A 23,815-nucleotide genomic window follows, 5' to 3' on the forward strand; every position below is an offset into this window, starting at 1 on the left:
GGGGATCTGATCAACCCTTTTGGCAGCAACACCCTCCAAGATATCATGGACAAAGACCATTCTACAATGCATACCAAGGCAACGGACATGGTGGACAACCTCATAGTTACCAACAAGCCCCGCCCTATGCTTATAGGCCATCCTCTCAACACAACCTTGAACCACCACACTCACAAGCTCCTTTTCACCATTCGCCACCATATAATCCTCATTTACCCTGATTCTAATCCAATTACTCCCAAACACCACCACTTCCCAATGTACCACGTCCAAATCCATCACCCCGAGAATTAGAAGTTCGCCTCAAGGGAACAGTAGATCAACTTCGAACAACCCTTCATCAACTGGAACAAGCAATAAGTCAATTATCTTCTAGACATTCAAACATTCAAGGGCCTCCCAGAGCCCCATGTGGGTAATCTAATGAAAAGCGTAGCATGAAGGAGATATTAGAAACTCCAGTGGACAAGACAGAGCATGACTCCGTACTAGAACAAGCAGAGGAAGTTGTCATTATACAAGAAGAAGAGTTGGTTGAAGACTTAGGAGACGCTGAACTTCCATGGGAACCCAGAGTTGTGGAGAATTCTGTCAAGGCCGTTACAATTGATGCTAAAGAGGATAGTGTACAACCCCCAAAGCAAGTCTCTTATGAAGAACTAGATGGAATGACCCAAGAAGCAAATTCTCTTGATGATGATAGTCACAAGTCCAGTTCTTCTAGTAATGAACTTGCATCCGCGAGTGAATTCTCTGAGATCGAAGAATCTTCCCCAAGCGAGTACGAAGATGATACAGAGGTAGATTTTTTCCAACCTCCCGTTTATGACTTGAGTGACGAGGAAGACATATAAGGCTTTGATCAGGACATGGATACATTTGAAGAATCTTGCAAAGAAGTGAAGAATTTCACAGAAGAGCACAAGGGAGTAAAACTCACAGAACCACTGGAACCACCTATCCCAAGGCCATTACCACCCAATACAAGCTTCAAGTGGGTGCAATCCTTAACCTTTAGCTTTATTTTTCCACTTGAATATGGTTTGCTTGAAACAGATGGCCAGCTTAGAGCTCTCTGCGGCTTTAAGAGTAAAAGGGAAATGGCTCGTACTCAGAGCTGGTGCACAAGGTTCAATAAGGTTTCACGCTTCGACTCGAAGTGTGCGGATTGGCATCATGATCTATCAAATGGATCTCGGAAAATGTTTGGTTATTCTGGTGAGAATCTAATTTCTAAACCGCCCGGATGAAAATATAGATCAAGACGAAGGCGGATTTAAAAGCCAAGTTTGGGATCCTGGAATCTATGCTGACACTCGTCACCCCGGGAGCCTGAGAATCTATTTGAAGCTGCTCAGAAGCTTTACATGCCTAATTTAGGATCCCAGAGGCTATTGGCATTCCAAGCGTTGGTGGAGATTTCTGGATGAATTTAAGCACAAGCCACCATAACAGAAAGCTCATCCAATGTCCAACTTAAGGACTTTAACTAAAAGTGCTAGGTGGGAGACAACCCACCATGATATGATTGTTCCTTTTTTTTCAATTTTAATTTTATTCCGTTTTATTTATTTTTGAGTTTTATTTTATTTTACTTCATTGAACCTGGAATGATGCATAACATTCATATTAGCATTGCATTCTGCATTTTGCACAAAAAAAGGGTGTGCGACGCGACCGCATCATTCATGCGATTGCGTCAAGTTGCGACAAAGACTTCCCACGCGACCGCGTCATTCACGCGGCCGCGTCATCTGGAGGTCGGCGTAAACATCCAACGACCAGAAAGTTAGGCTGGAATCGTGCGGCCATTGTGCGTTTTGCACAAAATGCCCACGCAATCGTGTCCCTGACGCGATCACGTCACTTGCACAACATCAATCCCACGCGACAGCGTGAGCGACGCGATCGCGTCGCATGGATTGCACAACACCCCAAAAGGAGAGAGAGAGTTGCGCTGAAATGACGCCGGAATCGTGCGTTTCGCACAATTTCCAGCGACGCGATCGCATGCCCCAAGAGATCACGTCATTCGCTCCCTAATCCATTCCTTGCGATCGCGTGTCCCACGCAATCGCGTCAACCACTATTTCAGCCCAACCACACGACCGCGTGCCCCACGCGATCACGTGGATTCAAATTTATAACCCCCCAGTCACGCGAACCCTACCATTCGCGCCCCCCCCCAAACCCTTCTCCTTCCTCTCTTCTTCTCCAACCACCCAACCACCACCCAGCCACCATCACCGACCGCCGCCACCCCGCCAACCACCCAGACCCCGTCGCCACGCCACCCCCTTCCTCCTTCCCATTCTTTCTTCTTCTTCCTTCTCCTTCCTCTCTCCACCGCCACTGCCCCCCTCCGCGATCACCACCCCACCGCGCTGCCGTCACTGCCGCGCCCCTATCCGCCACCCAAGCCCCCCTTCCCTTCCTTCCCTCTCTCTCCCCCTACCCCCATTGCCCTTCCCGAAGCCCGTGCCTCCAAACAACAACCGCTGCCGCCTCCGCCACCCTCCTCCGCTTGTGCCCGACGCCACCGCCACTATCCCCCAGCCACCTCTCTGCCCCACTCTCCTTAATTCACCTACCAGGTTCTGACGAACGCCACCCTTCTATCCATTCGTAGTTAATTCATATTTTTCTGTTTATGTTCATATTTAGGCTAGTAAGTTATGCATGTTGTAGTGGATTTTAGGTTGTTAGGTAGCCTAGGATGTGGTTAGTGGATTTAGGCCTGTTTAATTGCGCTGTTCGTGTTTCTTGTTTTATAATTTTCGCAATTCTGCTATTGCTATATGTTAATAATGTTCATATGCTGTTCTTCAAGTTCATTCTTGTTCATACTCTTTAATTGCAATCTGTTTTCATTCATATGAACTATTCTGATTGATGTTTATTTTCCGGGACAATCCAATTTCAGCCGAAATGCTGCCCAAATTTTTATAAACTGTTTTTGACTTTCATTCATGTTTTGGTTTTGGCTTCATAAACTCTACTTTACTCTGCTTTTACCAAACCAATTCATGAATGCCAGGGCAAGCTTTCTTATTCTTTTTGATTTCCTAGTTCTTAATCTGCATTTTTGATGTTTAGATTCCAATTTTTGCTATTTCTATATCGATCTGAATCATCATCAACTTAAATTCCTTGTTTGGATATGAGTTACCTATAGCTTCTATTTGTGAATGCCTGTTACTTGGAATATGATCATTATGCCACTTACTTTACCCACTTTTTACTAACTCACTAATTTTAACTTTCTAAACTATTTTTCGTTTCTAACCAAACCTAACCTTTCAAAACATTTCTTCTGGTTTTTTACTTTCTTTTAATATTCTAACCAAGGCATGATGATACTTTTTCTAATTAACTTGAACTGAAGTACATTTTGGATTGTGACATTTTTCTTCTCAGTATTCTAACTCTTGTACAATCCTTAATGCAAATTTGCTTAACTCAATCTCCTCTTCTATTGCTCCTTTGCCACTTTGTGTTTCTTTTGATTATTTGCCTATTTGTTTTCCTGTTTTTTTTATATGCTAATTTTCTGTCTTTCAAGATGTCTGCCAGCCAAAGAAAAGGAAAAGCAAAGGCTACTACTGGCAAACGTAAAAGAGGAGAATCCGCTATGTCCATCATGGATATCATGCACAATGAATCTTGGCGGGAGAAAAACTTTACCCCACAGGAGAAGGCCGACCAGCTACTCCCTGCTACTGATCCAGTAAAGTTTGCAAACCGATACTGTGAGCTGAAGTATCCGATGTTTGCAACCTCCAGGAACCTGTACCTGGAGAGGACTCTGAAGATCCCAGAAGAACTCCAGCAATACACCTCTGATCAGATCAAACAAAGAGGCTGGTTCTTCCTGGAAAGAAACCTGACTGAGGTCAATGCACCTTGGGTAAGGGAATTCTACTGCAATTACTTCAAGACTTCCCTAGATGCAGTGAACCTAAGAGGGAAGCAGATTCTGGTCACTGAAGAGGCCATAGAGGATGTTCTGAAACTTCTGCCTAAATCTGATCAGCTGGATGGTTATCAAAAAACTGAGGAGGATATGCGCTTCATGAAGTTTGATTGGGATGCAGTCAAGGCCAGGATAGCCCCTGACCCGACCGTTCCATGGATCATGGGTCAGAACACCACCATGCCAAAGGGAATCAAGCTGATTTACTTAAATGATGAGGCTCGGCTATGGCACCAGATCCTGAGTAATTTTGTCATGCCGAGTACCCATGAGACAGAGACCCCTGCCGCTATGATCACCCTCCTATGGTGTGTGATGGAGGGTAAGGACTTGTACCTACCACGCTTTATCCGGTACTATATGGCCAGGGTCCACGTCCGAAGCACTCTTCTCTTTCCTTATCTGACTACACAGCTAGGCCGTCGAGCTGACGTGCCTTGGGAGGATGCTGATGAGAAGCCACCTGCTGCAGAATGCAAGAAGATTATCCCTCACAGCAGGAACTTTCTGGCTTTGGGCTACAGACCTTCATTCCTCACTGCTACTGCTGAGACAGCCACACCATCTGCCGGCCCCTCTTCTTCCACAGCTACCCCTGCTACCACCACTGCACCTCCACCTGTCTCAGAGCCCATCTATCACCTAGTGCACCTCCTATTTCGACGGCTTGACCAGATGGAGCATCGCAACAAGCGACGCTATGAGCACCTGAAGCTGATGATACGATCTGGCGACATCCCCTCCGAGCCTGACACACCATCCGAGGCATCTGAGGAGGAGGCGGATGATCACGAGGCAGAGACCCATCCACAGAGCGAGGCTGCGCAGGCAGGCACAGAGCAGGCCGCATCACATCAGGAGGCTCCGCCTCAGATTCAGGCTGTAGACCCAGAGATCCCTATCCAGTCAGCACCTCCTCTGCAGCAGGCAGATCTTCAGACCACCACCACAGAGACTCCAGCTACCCACCCTTCCAGTGATGACACCCCTTCATACCCTGCTTGAGTGAGCATCAGGGACGATGCTTCATTTTAAGTGTGGGGAGGTCACCATCTCTGGCATATTCTTTTGGTGACCACTACAAACTCTTTCATTTTATTTTGCTATTTTTCTGTATTTTTCTCTTTATTTTTATTTTTATTCTCCCAGTACTTATACATTGCTATTTTCATGTATTTATACTCTATTTTCTACATTTCGCATTTTCAGTTCATATTTTAGCCATTTAGTTTAGTAGCAATTCTAACTTATTAGTTATAGAAATTATGGATTAATTAGTATAGTTTATCCTTTTTAGCATAGAATAGCTTAGTTTAATTTGAAAATATAAAAAGGAAGTAAACTAGAGACTTGAACATAATAGAAACAACCCACACCTTGTATATATAGCATTATATGTTAGTTAGTTAGCAACATTTCATCAAGGAGAAACACAAACTTTAAAGCCATTCAAAATAAATTTTACATTGAGAATAATGGGAACTTTTATTTTTACTTGCATGACATACATAATTGATATATGATTTCTGAGTTAGAGAACACACAGCCTGTGAGTTTTGAGCTTAATTGTATGGTTACATTCAAACCATACTTTTTATTCCTGTGTGTTCCGTCCTTCTTTTTTTCTGATGTTCTTTACTTTTTTTTAATCTATATGTCCGATTATAGAATAGAAATACATACCAAGAGAGTGATTGAGGCCATTGTTTAATTTTAGCTCACTTATCCCAAATTAGCCTATCCTTTACATCACCCTCGTTAGCCCCCTTGAGCCTTTAAATCCCCTCTTATTCTACAAGCCACAATACTAGCCTTAAGCAGAAAAACAAAATAAAAATCCCAAGTTGGATCCTTGGTTAGCTTAAGATAGAAAGTGTGTAATTGTTTAAGTGTGGGAAACCTATTGGGAACATGGATTATAAAAACAAAAGGTAGAAAAGTTGAAAAGAATAAAATTATTCAAATAAAAATTTTGGAAAGCATGCTCATGTAAAATCAAATAATTGAATTACCATGTGCAATAAAAAAATGTTATTTTTCAGTATTGGAATAAAGGGGATACAAAAGGATTCCCCAAATGCAAAATAAATGCACATGGGACAAAAGTTAAAGTATGAGCATGTAACATCAAAAGTGGAAAAAAGTGGGAACATAGGTAAAGAAATTTTGCTTTACAAAGTATGTATGTTAGGTGAGATCTTAGACTAATCAAGGATTCGCTTAATTAGCTCACTTAGCCTTATACATATACCTTTACCTTTACCTTGGCCCCATTACAACCTTAATTAAAGACCTCATGACTTTTGTATGCCTATATTCTATAATTGTTGATTGGTTAGATGAAGAACAAAGTTATAGAAAGGAAGGATAAAAAGAAGAATAGAGTGATTAACCCAATAAACACTGAGTGACTAGAGAGTAAACACAAAATCCAGTGAGGGTTCAATAGCTCATTAACATATATCTCTGCTTGAATTATTAATTGTCTTGCAAGTTTATAAAATGTTTTTCTCTCCCATCTCAACTGTAAAAGTGCTTTATCATTATCTAAGGTTTGGCTATATATATATATATATATATATATATATATATATATATATATATATATGACTCCTTGAGAATGTGAATTAATTCAACTACATATAAGCCTTATATACAAGTGAATAAAATTTAAGAATTGTGTGATTCATGTAGGTAGTTGCATTTAGAGTAGATAGCATTGCATGAGATTCCACCACTTTAACCTTAACTTACTCATTATCTAGGACTTAGCATGAGGACATGTTATTGTTTAAGTGTGGGGAGGTTGATAAACCCATATTTTATGATATATTTTGTGCTTAATCTAAGTGATTTATTCAATCCTTCACCCACTTATTCATATTAATTGCATGGTTTTACTTTCCCTTCCTTATTATGTGATGTATGTGAAAAACATGTTTCCTATGCTTAAAAATAATTATTTTGATTACCCTTTATTTCCATTCGATGCCGTGATTCGTGTGTTGAGTAGTTTCAGATCTTCTAAGGCAGGAATAACTTAAAGGATGGAAAGGAAACATACAAAAATGGAAGGAAAGCACAAAACAGAGTTTTTGAAGAAACTGGCAGCCACGCGATCGCATGGGCGACGCGGCCGCATGACTGACATGACCATGCGCCTCGAGCGAAACACATATGACGCGGTCGCATGACTGACGTGATCGCGTGACAAGGAAAACTCCAAATGACGCGACCGCGTGACCCACACGGACGCGTGACAGATGCCACGCACCAGAAATTGCAGAAAACGCTCATAGCGAATTCTGAAGCCCTTTTTGGCCCAAATCCAAGTCCAGAAGGTATAGACCAGAGGTTATGAAGTGGGGGAATGCATCCATTCAAGGAGAGTCTCTAATTAGTTAGTTTTCCATGATTTAGATTTAGTTTTGAGAGGGAGATTCTCTCCTCTCTCTTTAGGATTAGGATTTAGATTTAGGATTTTATGCGCTTTCAGGATTATCTCTTTTTATCAGGTTCAATATTCCTTTTTATTATTTTCCCAATTTTATTTATGAATTCTTCTATGTTACAGATTACTCTTTGAATTAATGTTATTTGAGGTATTTCAGTTTATTATTGCTTTCTTTTATTTACATTATTGTTATTCTCATCTGAAGACATTTTTATTCCAGTAGATTTACTTTTCTCCTTTTGGTCTTGGTTAAGAAATCAGTAACTCAAGAGTTATCAAACTCAAGCATGATTGATAATTGTTATCTTTGCTAATTGAACTGAACTTCTATAATTCCAATCTTTCCTTGGGGATTAACTAGGATTCGAAGATCAAATTAATTAGTCACTTGACTTTTCTTTACTTTAAGTAAAGGCTAACTAAGTGGAATTAAGATTCAGTCTTCGTCATCATTGATAAGGATAACTAGGATAGGACTTCTAATTTCTCATACCTTGCCAAAGTTTATTTTACAGTTATTTATTTTTTTTACAGTCATTTACTTATTTTAATTGCAATTTAAATTACTTGTTCCTCATCTTAAAAACCCCAATTTATAATCTTCACAACCAATAATAAGAACATACTTTCCTGCAGTTCCTTGAGAAGACGACCCGAGGTTTAAATACTTCGGTTATCAATTTATTTAGGGGTTTGCTACTTGTGACAACCAAACGTTTGTAAGAAGGGATTTCTGTTGGTTTAGAGACTGTATCTACAACGCGACTGTTTTTATAAAATTCTTTACTGGCAAAAATCCTAACATCAGCTTACTTTGAGAGAGAAACTTGTATAAGCTGTTTTTAACTTTCAGAATTCTGTATTGTCTGTATATAGCTAGCCGGCTTAAACTCCGCAAGCTGTGTCTAGATCTTTATACTATTATACTCTGATATTTCGTTATATTATATCTATTTCTTTTACATTAAGTTGTAGCTTCGTGTGTACGTTTTCCACTTTTTAAATTCTGTTTTTGAGTTGTATTCTTCATCGGGCTTCTAGAATATATTACTTCTTCCTATATGATATGTATAAGTTTTTGAATTATCGTAACCTTTGATTAACCTTTGCTTTACGATGCGAGACAAGGCTTAGGGTAATTAGGGTGTTACATTTAGTGGTATCAGAGCGATTCGTCCTCGTGAGCCTGAGGGATGGACCGATTATGCTTCATTTCATACTCTGTGTCTTTTTCTTTGATGCTATTAGGTTATCTATTTGATATTGTATAGCATGCTTGTTTTTGAGTGCCTTTTTGGGATAATTGAAGTACTAGGCTTTTGATATTGAGACTGATCACCTTGATATCAATTGTTTGGTGTAGATAGGAACCCTAATGGCTACTCACATACGAGGTCGTACGCGTTCATGAGGAGAGAGTAGAAATGAGCAACCGGCCGATAACCATGCCAAATTCATGGCGGCAATGGCTAACCACGCTAATACTATGGAGGCGAATGCTGCTGCGACTCTGCAAGCTGTGCAGAGGTTAGGTCAATCAGCTGGAAATGAAAATGGTGATGGGAACGGAAATGGTGATAACATAGGAGGTGCTTCGATGACCTTGGCTACTTTTCTCAAGGTTCATCAGCCAAGTTTCAAAGGTTCAACCAATCCTACGAAAGCGGATAATTGGTTCCAGGCCATGGAGTGTGCGTTACAAGCACAACATGTTCCAAATACCAGTATGTGGAGTTTGCTGTGTATCTGTTTTTGGGAGAGGCTCAGCATTGGTGGCAAGGAGAATGCCGCTTACTGCAGCTTCAGAATGTCGACACCCCTTGGGATGTATTCTAGATGGCTTTTTATAAGAAGTACTTTCCTGAATCTGCAAGGGAAGCGAAGGAGATGGAACTTATGCAGCTGAAGCAAGGTTCCTTTTCTGTGACAGACTATAATAGCCGATTTGAGGAGCTCTGTAGGTTTTCTAGGGTGTGTCAGGGTGCCCTGGAGACCTATCAAAGCTGGAAATGCATTAAGTATCAAAGAGGCTTGAAGGATAACATCATGACTTCTGTTGCTCCTTTGGAGATTCGGATCTTCTCCGATCTTGTGAACAAGGTGAGAGTTATTGAGAAATGTACAAAGATGGTAGCCTCGTTAAGGGACACTCATGGAGGAAACACTAATCAGGGACATGGCAAGTATTTTCAGCCGAGGGGTCAGAATTTCAAGAAAGGAGGACATGCACCTCAAGGTCAAGGAGGCTTCAGAATGAACACTTATGATCAGTACCAGCGTGGCAAAGGGAAAGGGAATCAGAGTAAGGTTTCTCCAGATTTAACTTCTGATCGTTGTGGACGTTTTCATCCAAATGACTCTTGCAAGATTGGTATAGGTGGTTGTTCATACCCTGGGTCGAGATGTCCGACCCGGGATGATTAGTGACAAAGCGACCAACCTCTTTAGGGCAAACCATTTGACCTCTTCCCAAAGAGTTCGGACAAATCGACAGGAAAGCCCAAAAAGGGTCCAAAATCGAGGAACACGACCCAAATCCAAAAGGCAGCCCAAGCCTATAGAGAGAAGGGCAGTTCCCCTGAAGATAAGATGACTTCACTCAAAGATAAGATAAGATAAGATAACTAACTTATCTTATCTAAAAAGGTCACTCCACACCCCTATAAATACACTGGAGCACCCAGGTATAACTCATACTCTGATTCTACTAAAAACCTGCTTAATACCCTTGCTAACTTAAGCATCGGAGTCCCTTACAAGTACCCCCACCCTCCGGTGACGAAGGATCAGCAGTGCAGTCAGTCCAACAAGTCGGATACGATAGCTCCGGCTGACCCACACCAGTCGGACACGTCAGCACCGACCAGCACAGAATATCTCGTCTGAGATCGACCTACAGTTTCAGGTAACCCTCGGAACATTGGCGCCATTGCCGGGGAACCTGGAAGTCATCCCATCACCATGGCGGACGACCATAACAACGACCACGATTCAGATCTAGAAGATAGAACGCCGCACAAGAACGTGGACACTACACCAAAAGATACTCCTCAACCTAACAAAAACAACGATTCACCAAATGTGGGAGCCATGGAAGTACTTCAAGATCGCTTAAAGCAACTAGAAAAATAGGTGGAGCATCAACGAGAAGCTGAGGGAGACCTACGAAAGGAAGTTAGGTGACGCCACGAGTTAGAGGACAAGCTTCTAAAACTCGAAGCAGATCTCAACGCCAAGACTACTCAATCCGGTCACGAGGACGACTCACGTAAAGACCAATACCCATTCACCAAAGAGATCATGAAGACCAAAATCCCAAAGGACTTCAAACTTCCCGACATGACTTTGTATGATGGCACAGCAGATCCAAGCCACCATCTCAGTAATTTCAGAAGTAGAATGTATCTCACCCACGCCTCAGATACAGTTCGCTGCAAAGCCTTCCCAACTACTTTAACAAAGACAGTAATTAAATGGTTCGACAATCTACCTCCTAGGTCCATCTCAAGCTTCGACGACCTAGCCAAAAAGTTTCTGGTCAGATTCTCCATCCAAAAAGATAAGGGTAAACACGTCCCAAGTCTATTAGAAATCAAGTAAGGAGATCGGGAAAGTCTCTGCAGCTACATGGAAAGATTCAACAAAGTATGTTTGGACATACAAAGACTACCAACAGAGGCCGCCATTATGGGTCTCATCAATGGCTTGCGAGAGGGACCTTTCAGCCAATCTATATCGAAAAAACACCCCACATCTCTGAACGAAGTACAAGAACAAGCAGAGAAGTATATCAACATGGAAGAAAACTCTCGACTAGGAGAGACCTCAAAATCCGGACTCACCTACTCCTCCCGAGATAAGGATAAAGAGTCCAAAAAGAGAGAAGATCAACATGGGGAAAAATCAAAAAATACCACAATTACACCCCTCTTCGGGTGTCCCTTGTGGATGTCTACAGAGAAGTTTGCCATACTGAAAAAATACCCCCAGCTCGACCACTCAAAGGCAAGAGAGGAGGAGGAAATCGGACTGAATATTGCGAATACCACCGAATCCGTGGACATTCCACTAACGAATGCTTTGACTTAAAAAATTTCATAGCAAAATTGGTAAGGGAAGGAAAATTAGACCAGTACCTCGCTAACAGAGTCGATGAACAAAGAAAAAGAAGAAGGGACAAAGATGTCAAACGAACTGAGTGATCACCTCGTACGCCAGAGAGACACGTCCACATGATACACGGAGGATTCGCGGGACGGGGAATCTCCAAATCATCCCGCAAAAGATATCTTAAAGAAGTATATCATGTCGAAGGAAAAGAGGAAGCACCCGACATCCCCACAATCATCTTTACCAAAGAGGATGCATCTGGTATCATCTCGGGACACGACGATCCCATGGTCATCACCATCATACTGGAAAATGCAAATCTCCACCGCACACTGGTAGACCAAGGAAGCTCCACCGACATCTTGTTCAAAACAGCCTTCGACAAACTCGTCCTGGAAGAAAAAAAACTCAGAGCATATCCAAACAATCTGTTCGGACTGGGAGACACTCCAATTCAACCTCTCGGATACATCTCACTACACACGACCTTCGGAAAAGGAAACCAATCAAGAACACTCAAGATAGACTACATCGTGGTCAACGTGAGTTCAACCTACAATCAAATCCCAATGTACCCACCTGACCAAGAAAAAACTTCATTCTTAACCCCAAAAGTGAACTACTGCTACATCGTCATACCTTTTGGACTTAAAAATGCAGGAGCCACTTACCAGAGGTTGATGAATAAGGTCTTTACAGATCACATCAGAAAAATCATGGAAGTCTATGTGGACGACATGTTAATAAAGACACAAAGTGAAGAGACGTTATTGTCCAACCTTACCCAAGTATTCGACACTATAAGAAGGCATGGCATGCGACTTAACCCTGCAAATGAACCTTTGCAGTAGAAGCTGGCAAATTCTTGGGTTTTATGCTCACCCAAAGAGGAATCGAGGCAAATCCAGATAAATGCCAGACCATACTCGATATGAAGAGCCTGACTTGCGTCAAAGAGGTACAACAGCTCAATGGAAGATTGGCAGCCTTATCCAGATTTCTAGCGGGATCAATAATAAGATCCATCCCCTTCTATGCTACTTTAAGGAAGGGAAAGAGGTTTGAATGGATATTGGAGTGCGAGCAGGCATTCCAAGATTTCAAAAGATTCCTGGGACAGTGGCGCACGAAATTGTGACCTCAGGCAACAGCGCCAAAAACTATGTACGCACGTCTTAATAAATTGTTTTTCATTCACAACTTCGATACAACTAACCAGCAAGTGCACTGGGTCGTCTAAGTAATAAAACCTTACGTGAGTAAGGGTCGATCCCACGGAGATTGTTGGTACGAAGCAAGCTATGGTCACCTTGTAAATCTCAGTCAGGCGGATATAAAATAGTTATGGAGTTTTCGAAAATTAATAATAAATAGACAGAAAATAAAGATAGAAATACTTATGTATATCATTGGTGAGAATTTCAGATAAACGTATAGAGATGCTTTCGTCCCTCTGACTTCTGCTTTCCTACTGTCTTCATCCAATCAGTCCTACTCCTTTCTATGGCTGGCTTTATGTAAGGACATCACCATTGTCAATGGCTACTTTTCATCCTCTCTGTGAAAATGGTCCGATGCGCTGTCACTGCATGGCTAATCATCTGAAGGCATCACCATGGTCAATGGCTACATCCTATCCTCTTGTGAAAATGGTCCAAATGCTCTGTCACAGCACGGCTAATCATCTGAGGTTCTCGATCATACTGGAATAGGATTCACCCTCCTTTTGCGTCTGTCACTACGCCCAGCACTCGCGAGTTTGAAGTTCGTCACAGTCATTCAATCCCAGAATCCTACTTGGAATACCACAGACAAGGTTTAGACTTTCCGGATTCTCATGAATGCCGCCATCAATCTAGCTTATACCACAAAGATTCTGATTAAGAGATCCAAGAGATAATCATTCAATCTAAGGTGGAACGGAAGTGGTTGTCAGGCACGCGTTCGTGGGGGAATGATGATGATTGTCACGTTCATCACATTCATGTTGAAGTGCGAATGAATATCTTAGAAGCGGAATAAGTTGAATTGAATAGAAAAACAGTAGTACTTTGCATTAATTCATGAGGAATAGCAGAGCTTCACACCTTAATCTATGGAGTGTAGAAACTCTACCGTCTGAAAATACATAAGTGAAAGGTCCAGGCATGGCCGAATGTCAACCCCCAAAACGTGATCAATAGTCTCCTAAGATGAACAATAGATTAAAACTGAGACCAAAGATGTCTAATACAATAGTAAAAAGTCATATTTATACTAAACTAGTTACTAGGGTTTACAGAAGTAAGTAATTGATGCATAAATCCACTTCCGGGGTCCACTTGGTGTGTGTTTGGGCTGAGCTTAAAGTTTCCACGTGGAGAGGTCATTCTTGGAGTTGAACGCCAGTTTGTAATATATTTCTGGCGTTCAACTCTGGCTTGTAACGTGTTTCTGGCATTTAACTCCAGACTGCAGCGTAGAACTGGGGTTCAACGCCCTTTTGCGTCATCTAAACTCGACCAAAGTATAAACTATTATATATTTCTGGAAAGCCCTGGATGTCTACTTTCCAACACAATTGGAAGCGCGCCATTTTGAGTTTTGTAGCTCCAGAAAATCCACTTTGAGTGCAGGGAGGTCAGAATCCAACAGCATCAGCAGTCCTTCTTCCACCTCTGAATCTGATTTTTGCTCAAGTCCCTCAATTTCAGTCAGAAAATACCTGAAATCACAGAAAAATACACAAACTCATAGTGAAGTCCAGAAATGTGAATTTAACATAAAAACTAATAAAAACATCCCTAAAAGTAACTAGATCCTACTAAAAACATACTAAAAACAATGCCAAAAAGCGTATAAATTATCCGCTCATCACAACACCAAACTTAAATTGTTGCTTGTCCCCAAGCAACTGAAAATCAAATAGGATAAAAAGAAGAGAATATACTATAAATTCTAAACTATCAATGAAGCATAGCTCCAATCAGATGAGCGGAACTTGTAGCTTTTTGCCTCTTGAATAGTTTTGGCACCTCACTTTATCCATTGAAGTTCAGAATGATTGGCATCTATAGGAACTCAGAGTTCAGATAGTGTTAATGATTCTCCTAGTTCAGTATGATGATTCTTGAACACAGCTACTTTATGAGTCTTGGCCGTGGCCCTAAGCACTTTGTTTTCCAGTATTACCACCGGATACATAAATGCCACAGACACATAACTGGGTGAACCTTTTCAGATTGTGACTCAGCTTTGCTAAAGTCCCCAATTAGAGGTGTCCAGGGTTCTTAAGCACACTCTTCTTTTGCTTTGGACCTTGACTTTAACCGCTCAGTCTCAAGTTTTCACTTGACACCTTCATGCCACAAGCACATGGTTAGGGACAGCTTGGTTTAGCCGCTTAGGCCGGGATTTTATTCCTTTAGGCCCTCCTATCCACTGATGCTCAAAGCCTTGGGATCCTTTTTATTTACCCTTGTCTTTTGGTTTTAAAGGCTATTGGCTTTTTGCTCTTGCCTCTTGGTTTTAAGAGCTTTTGGCTTTTTCTACTTGCTTTTTCTTTTTCTTTCTATTTTTTTTGCCATTTTTTTCTGCAAGCTTTGTTCTTTGCTGCTTTTTCTTGCTTCAAGAATCATTTTTATAATTTTTCAGATTATCATATAACATGTCTCCTTGTCATCAGTCTTTCAAGAGCCAACATATTTAACATTCTTAAACAACAACCTCAAAAGACATATGCACTGTTCAAGCATTCATTCAGAAAACAAAAAGTATTGTCACCACATCAATATAATTAAACTAAGTTCAAGGATAAATTCGAAACTCATGTACTTCTTGTTCTTTTGAATTAAAGCAATTTTTCATTTAAGAGAGGTGATGGATTCATAGGACATTCATAACTTTAAGACAAGTTACTAAATACTAATGATCATGTAATAGGACACAAACATGGATAAGCACTTAACATAAAGAAAACGAAAAACAGAGAATTTAAGAACAAGGAATGAATCCACCTTAGTGATGGTGGCGTTTTCTCCTTGAGGAACCAATGATGTCCTTGAGCTCTTCTATGTCTCTTCCTTGTCTTTGTTGCTCCTCCCTCATTGCTTTTTGATCTTCTTTAATTTCATGAAGGATGATGGAGTGCTCTTGATGTTCCACCCTTAATTGTCCCATGTTGGAACTTAATTCTCCTAGGGAGGTGTTGGTTTGCTCCCAATAGTTTTGTGGAGGAAAGTGCATCCCTTGAGGTATCTCAGGGATTTCTTGATGATGAGCTTCCTCATGTGTTTCTTGAGCTCCATGAGTGGGCTCTCTTGTTTGCTCTATTCTTTTCTTAGTGATGGGCTTCTCTTCCTCAATGGGAATGTCTCCTTCTATGTCAATCCCAGCCGAATTGCATAGATGGCAAATGAGGTGAGGAAAAGCTAACCTTGCCATAGTGGAGGACTTGTCAGCCACCTTGTAGAGTTCTTGAGGTATAATCTCATGAACCTCCACCTCTTCTCCAATCATGATGCTATGGATCATGATGGCCCAGTCTATAGTAACTTCAGACCGGTTGCTAGTGGGAATGATTGAGCGTTGAATGAACTCCAACCATCCTCTAGCTACAGGCTTAAGGTCCAGTCTTCTCAGTTGAACCGGTTTGCCTTTTGAGTCAATCTTCCATTGAGCTCCTTCCACACATATGTCCATAAGGACTTGGTCCAACCTTTGATCAAAGTTGACTCTCCTTGTGTAGGGGCGTGCGTTCTCTTCCATCATTGGCAAGTTGAACACCAACCTTACATTTTCTGGACTAAAATCTAAGTAATTCCCCCGAACCATGGTGAGATAATTCTTTGGGTTCGGGTTCTTACTTTGATCATGGTTCCTTGTGATCCATGCATTAGTATAGAACTCTTGAACCATTAGAGTTCCGACTTGTTGGATGGGGTTTGTTAGAACTTCCCAACCTCTTCTATGGATCTCATGTCGGATCTCCGGATACTCATTTCTCTTGAGTTTGAAAGGGACCTCGGGGATCACCTTCTTCTTGGCCACAACATCATAGAAGTGGTCTTGATGGGCTTTGGAGATGAATCTTTCCATCTTCCATGACTCGGAGGTGGAAGCTTTTGTCTTCCCTTTCTCTTTTCTAGAGGATTCTCCGGTCTTAGGTGCCATCAATGGTAATGGAAAAACAAAAAGCTTATGCTTTTACCACACCAAACTTAGAATATTGCTCACCCTCGAGCAAGAGAAGAAAGAATAGATGAAGAAGAAGAAGAAAATATGGAGGAGAGAAGGGAGAGGAAGATTCGGCCAAGAAGGAGAAGAGAGGGTTGTGTTGTGTGAAAATGAGGAAGAATGGAGAGCTTTATATAGGGAGGGGAGGGGGGTTAATTTCGGCCATATAGGGTGGGTTTGGGTGGGAAATTGGTTTTGAATTTTGAAGGTAGGTGGAGTTTATGAGGTAGGTTTATGGGGAAGAGTGGATGGATGTGAGTGGTGAAGTGGTGATAGGGAAGAGAGATTGAGGTGATTGGTGAAGAGTTTTGGGAAAGAGTGTGAGTGGAGGTAGGTGGGGATCCTGTGGGGTCCACAGATGCTGAGTTGATCCTGTGGGGTCCACAGATCCTGAGGTGTCAAGGATTTGCATCCCTGCACCCATTAGGCATGTAAAATGCCTTTGCATGCAATTCTGGCGTTTAAACGCCGAATTGATGCTTGTTATGGGCGTTCAACGCCCAGATGCAGCATATTTCTGGCGTTGAACGCCAGCCAGATGCTTGTTTCTGGCGTTCAGTGCCAGCTCTTCTTCACTGTGCATTTCTGGCGTCTGAACGCCAGGATGCTGCTTATTTCTGGCGTTGAACGCCAGATAGATGCTCCTTACTGGCGTTTAAACGCCAGTGAGATCCTCCTCCAGGGTGTGATTTTTCTTCTGCTATTTTTGATTATGTTTTCAATTTTTATATTTATTTTGTGACTCCACATGATCATGAACCTAATAAAACATGAAATAACAATAAAAATAAATTAAAATTAGATAAATAAAAATTAGTTTGCCTCCCAACAAGCGCTTCTTTAATGTCAATAGCTTGACAGTGGGCTCTCATGGAGCCTCACAGATGTTCAGAGCATTGTTGAGACTCCCCAACACCAAACTTAGAGTTTGGATATGGGAGTTCAACACCAAACTTAGAGTTTGGTTGTATCCTCCCAACACCAAATTTAGAATTTGACTGTGGGGGCTCTGGTTGACTCTGTTTTGAGAGAAGCTTACTGTGCCTCTTTTCCATGTTTACAGAAGGATGTCCTTGAGTTTTAAACTCAAGGGAGTCCTCATTCAATTGAAGGACTAATTCGCCTCTGTCAACATCAATCACAGCTCTTGCTGTGGCTAGGAAGGGTCTTCCAAGGATGATGGATTCATCCTCATCCTTCCCAGTATCTAGGACAATGAAGTCAGCAGGAATGTAAAGGCCTTCAACCTTTACTAACACGTCATCTACTTGTCCATAAGCTTATTTTCTTGAATTGTCAGCCATCTCTAATGAGATTTTAGCGGCTTGCACCCCAAAGATTCCCAGTTTCTCTATTACAAAGAGGGGCATGAGGTTTATCCCTGAACCAAGGTCACACAGAGCTTTTTCAAAAATTATAGTGCCTATGGTACAAGGTATTAGGAACTTTCCAGGATCCTGTTTCTTCTGAGGCAATGTCAGTTGATCCAGATCACTTAGTTCATTGGTGAACAAGGGAGGTTCATCTTCCCAAGTCTCAATACCAAATAATTTGGCATTCAGCTTCATGATTGCACCAAGGTACTTAGTAACTTGCTCCTTAGTAACATCCTCATTCTCTTCAGAAGAGGAATACTCATCAGAGCTCATGAATGGCATAAGGAGGTTCAATGGAATCTCTATGGTCTCTAGATGAGTCTCAGATTCCTTTGGTTCCTCAGAGGGAAGCTTCTTATTGATCACTGGACGTCCTAGGAGGTCTTCCTCCTTGGGATTCACGTCCTCCCCTTCCTCTCTAGGTTCGGCCGTGTTGACTATGTCAATGGCCTTGCACTCTCCTTTTGGATTTTCTTCTGTATTGCTTGGGAGAGTACTAGGAGGGATTTCAGTGATCCTTTTACTCAGCTGGCCCACTTGTGCCTTCAAATTTCTAATTGAGGACCTTGTTTCATTCATGAAACTCACAGTGGCCTTAGATAGATCAGAGACTAAGTTTGCTAAATTAGATGTATTTTGTTCAGAGTTCTCTGTCTGTTGCTGAGTGGATGATGGAAAAGGTTTACTATTGTTAAACCTATTTCTTCCACCATTATTAAAGCTTTGTTAAGGCTTTTGTTGATCCTTCCATGAGAGATTTGGGTGATTTCTCCATGAGGGATTATAGGTGTTTCCATATGGTTCACCCATGTAATTTACCTCTGCTATTGCAGGGTTCTCAGGATCATAAGCTTCTTCTTCAGAAGATGCCTCTTGAGTACTGTTGGATGCAGCTTGCATTCCATTCAGACTCTGAGAAATCATGTTGACTTGCTGAGTCAATATTTTATTCTAAGCCAATATGGCATTCAGAGTATCAATTTCAAGAACTCCCTTCTTCTGAGGCGTCCCATTGCTCACAGGATTCCTCTCAGAAGTGTACATGAACTGGTTATTAGCAACCATGTCAATGAGTTCTTGAGCTTCTGCAGGCATTTTCTTTAGGTGAATGGATCCACCTGCAGAAGTGTCCAATGACATCTTAGCTAATTCAGACAGACCATCATAGAATATATCCAGGATGGTCCATTCTGAAAGCATGTCAGAAGGACACTTTTTTGTCAGTTGCTTGTATCTCTCCCAAGCTTCATAGAGGGATTCACCTTCTCTCTGTCTGAAGGTTTGAACATCCACTCTAAGCTTACTAAGCTTTTGAGGAGGAAAGAACTTGGCTAAGAAAGCCGTGACCAGCTTATCCCAAGAGTTCAGGCTATCTTTGGATTGAGAGTCCAACCACACTCTAGCTCTGTCTCTTACAGCAAAAGGGAAAAGCATGAGCCTGTAGACTTCAGGATCTACTCCATTAGTCTTAACAGTATCACAGATCTGCAAAAATTCAGTTAAGAACTGAAAAGGATCTTCAGGTGGAAGTCCATGAAACTTGCAGTTCTGCTGCATCAGAGAAACTAATTGAGGTTTCAGGTCAAAGTTGTTTGCTCCAATGGTGGGGATGGAGATGCTTCTTCCATGTAAATTGGAATTAGGTGCAGTAAAGTCACCAAGCATCCTCCTTGCATTATTATTATTTTCGGCTGCCATCTCCTCTTCTTGTTCGAAAATTTCTGAAAGGTGCTTGCTGGATTGTTGTAATTTAGCTTCTCTTAGTTTCCTCTTCAGAGTCCTTTCAGGTTCTGGATCTGCTTCAACAAGAATATTCTTGTCCTTACTCATGCTCATATGAAAAAGAGGGAACAGAAAAATAATAATAGGGATCCTTTTTACCACAGTATAGAGGTCTCTGTGTGAGTAGAAGAAAAGAAGAAGAGAAAATCTGAACTCAGAGAGAGAGAGGGGGTTCGGATTTTTGGTAAGTGAGGAAGAGATGTTAGTAAATAAATAAATAAATAGAAGAGGATGAGAGGGGAGGTTTTCGAAAATAATTTTTGAAAAAGAGTTAGTGATTTTCGAAAATTAAAAGAAGAAATAAATTAAAATTGAATTTTGAAACAATTAGTTAATTAAAAAGAATTTTTGAAAAAGAGGGAGATATTTTCGAAAATTAGAGAGAGAGGGTTAGTTAGGTAGTTTTGAAAAAGATAAGAAACAAACAAAAAGTTAGTTAGTTAGTTGAAACAAATTTGAGAATCAATTTTGAAAAGATAAGAAGATAGGAAGTTAGAAAAGATATTTTAAAATCAAATTTTTGAAAAAGATAAGATAAGAAGATATTTTAGAAAACATATTATTGAAATTAGTTTTGAAAAAGATTTGATTTTTAAAATCACAATTAATGACTTGATTCATAAGAAATCACAAGATATGATTCTAGAACTTAAAGTTTGAATCTTTCTTAACAAGTAAGTAACAAACTTGAAATTTTTTGAATCAAAACATTAATTGTTGATGATATTTTCGAAAATTATGAGATAAAATTAAAAAAAGATTTTTGAAAAATATTTTTAAAATTTTCAAAAATAAATAAATAAAAAAATGAAAAAGATTTGATTTTTGAAAAAGATTTTGAAAAAGATAAGATTTTTAAATTGAAAATTTGATTTGACTCATAAGAAACAATTGAATTTTTAAAAATTTTTGAAAAAGTCAATCCAAATTTTCGAAATTTATGAGAGAAAAAAGGAAAGATATTTTTTTATTTTTGAATTTTTAATGATGAAAGAGAAAAAAACATGAAAATGATGTAATACATGAAAATTTTGGATCAAAACAATGAATGTATGCAAGAATGCTATGAATGTCAAGATGAACACCAAGAACACTTTGAAGATCAAGATGAACACCAAGAACTTATTTTTGAAAAATTTTTTATGCAAAGAAAACATGCAAGACACCAAACTTAGAAATCTTTAATGCTTAGACACTAAGAATTCAAGAATGCATATGAAAAACACCATACAACATAAAACAATATAATATGAAGATCAATCAAGAAGGTTTTATTAAGAACAACTTGAAGATTATGAAGAACACTATGAATGCATGATTTTTTTCGAAAAATGCAAGATGAACATGTAATTGACACCAAACTTAAAATCTGACTCAAGACTCAAACAAGAAACACAAAATATTTTTTTTGATTTTTATGATTTTATGATTTTTTTGGATTTTTGTATATTATTTTTGAAAAAAAAACATATAGGAAAAAGAAAATAAGGATTTCAAAATTTTTAATATGAATTCCAAGAATCTTGTACTCTTAGTCTAAAGCTCCAATCTGAGGGTTAGGCATGGCTTAATAGCCAGCCAAGCTTTAGAAGATACAAATCAGGCATGCAACAGCTGATATTCAAATTAACTTGCCTCTATGCTGATGGTTGGAAGCCCCTATCCAAAAGAATTAGACATGGCTTTACAGCCAGCCAGGCTTCAACATGTTTCATGAAACACTAGAATTCATTCTTAAAAATTCTGAAATAATTTTCGAAAACAGATGAGAAATTTTTTGAAAGATTTTTTAAAACAAAATAAGAAGAAAATTACCCAATCTGAGCAACATGATGAACCGTCAGTTGTCCAAACTCAAACAATCCCCGGCAACGGCGCCAAAAACTTGGTGCACGAAATTGTGATCTCAGGCAACAGCGCCAAAAACTCTGAACGCACGTCTTAATAAATTGTTTTTCATTCACAACTTCGATACAACTAACCAGTAAGTGCACTGGGTCGTCCAAGTAATAAAACCTTACGTGAGTAAGGGTCGATCCCACGGAGATTGTTGGTATGAAGCAAGCTATGATCACCTTGTAAATCTCAGTCAGGCGGATATAAAATAGTTATGGAGTTTTCGAAAATTAATAATAAATAGACAGAAAATAAAGATAGAAATACTTATGTATATCATTGGTGAGAATTTCAGATAAACGTATAGAGATGCTTTCGTCCCTCTGACTTCTGCTTTCCTGCTGTCTTCATCCAATCAGTCCTACTCCTTTCTATGGCTGGCTTTATGTAAGGACATCACCATTGTCAATGGCTACTTTTCATCCTCTCTGTGAAAATGGTCCGATGCGCTGTCACTGCATGGCTAATCATCTGAAGGCATCACCATGGTCAATGGTTGCATCCTATCCTCTTGTGAAAATGGTCCAAATGCTCTGTCACAGCACGGCTAATCATCTGAGGTTCTCGATCATACTGGAATAGGATTCACCCTCCTTTTGCGTCTGTCACTACGCCCAGCACTCGCGAGTTTGAAGTTCGTCACAGTCATTCAATCCCAAAATCCTACTCGGAATATCACAGACAAGGTTTAGACTTTCCAGATTCTCATGAATGCCGCCATCAATCTAGCTTATACCACGAAGATTCTGATTAAGAGATCCAAGAGATAATCATTCAATCTAAGGTGGAACGGAAGTGGTTGTCAGGCACGCGTTCATGGGGGAATGATGATGATTGTCACGTTCATCACATTCATGTTGAAGTGCGAATGAATATCTTAGAAGCGGAATAAGTTGAATTGAATAGAAAAACAGTAGTACTTTGCATTAATTCATGAGGAACAGCAGAGCTCCACACCTTAATCTTTGGAGTGTAGAAAGTCTACCGTCTGAAAATACATAAGTGAAAGGTCCAGGAATGGCCGAATGGCCAACCCCCAAAACGTGATCAATAGTCTCCTAAGATGAACAATAGATTAAAACTGAGACCAAAGATGTCTAATACAATAGTAAAAAGTCCTATTTATACTAAACTAGTTACTAGGGTTTACAGAAGTAAGTAATTGATACATAAATCCACTTCCGGGGTCCACTTGGTGTGTGTTTGGGCTGAGCTTAAAGTTTCCACGTGGAGAGGTCATTCTTGGAGTTGAACGCCAGTTTGTAATATATTTCTGGCGTTCAACTCTGGCTTGTAACGTGTTTCTGGCCTTTAACTCCAGACTGCAGCGTAGAACTAGCGTTCAACGCCCTTTTGCGTCGTCTAAACTCGACCAAAGTATGGACTATTATATATAGTTGGAAAGCCCTGGATGTCTTCTTTCCAACTCAATTGGAAGCGCGCCATTTTAAGTTCTGTAGCTCCAGAAAATCCACTTTGAGTGCAGGGAGGTCAGAATCCAACAGCATCAGCAGTCCTTCTTCCACCTCTGAATCTGATTTTTGCTCAAGTCCCTCAATTTCAGCCAGAAAATACCTGAAATCACAGAAAAACACACAAACTCATAGTGAAGTCTAGAAATGTGAATTTAACATAAAAACTAATAAAAACATCCCTAAATGTAACTAGATCCTACTAAAAACATACTAAAAATAATGCCAAAAAGCGTATAAATTATCCGCTCATCAGACAGCCACCTATCCTATCTCGACCACGAGAAGGAGAACCACTTATATTATACCTCGCAGTGGGAAATCAGGCAGTAGCCTCTGCCTTAGTCCGAGAAAACGACAGTGGGCAACAGCCTGTATACTTTATCAGCAAAGCATTAAAAGGATCTGAGCTGAACTACCAAAGAATAGAAAAATTCGCCTACGCTCTCATACTAACATCTCGACGACTGCATCCGTACTTCCAAGCTCACACCATTAGGGTTCAAACCAACCAACCCATAAAAGGGATTTTGCAGAA

Source organism: Arachis ipaensis, chromosome B8, assembly GCF_059453495.1.
Source record: "Arachis ipaensis isolate K30076 ecotype BB chromosome B8, ASM5945349v1, whole genome shotgun sequence".
NCBI classification, from domain to species: Eukaryota; Viridiplantae; Streptophyta; class Magnoliopsida; order Fabales; family Fabaceae; genus Arachis; species Arachis ipaensis.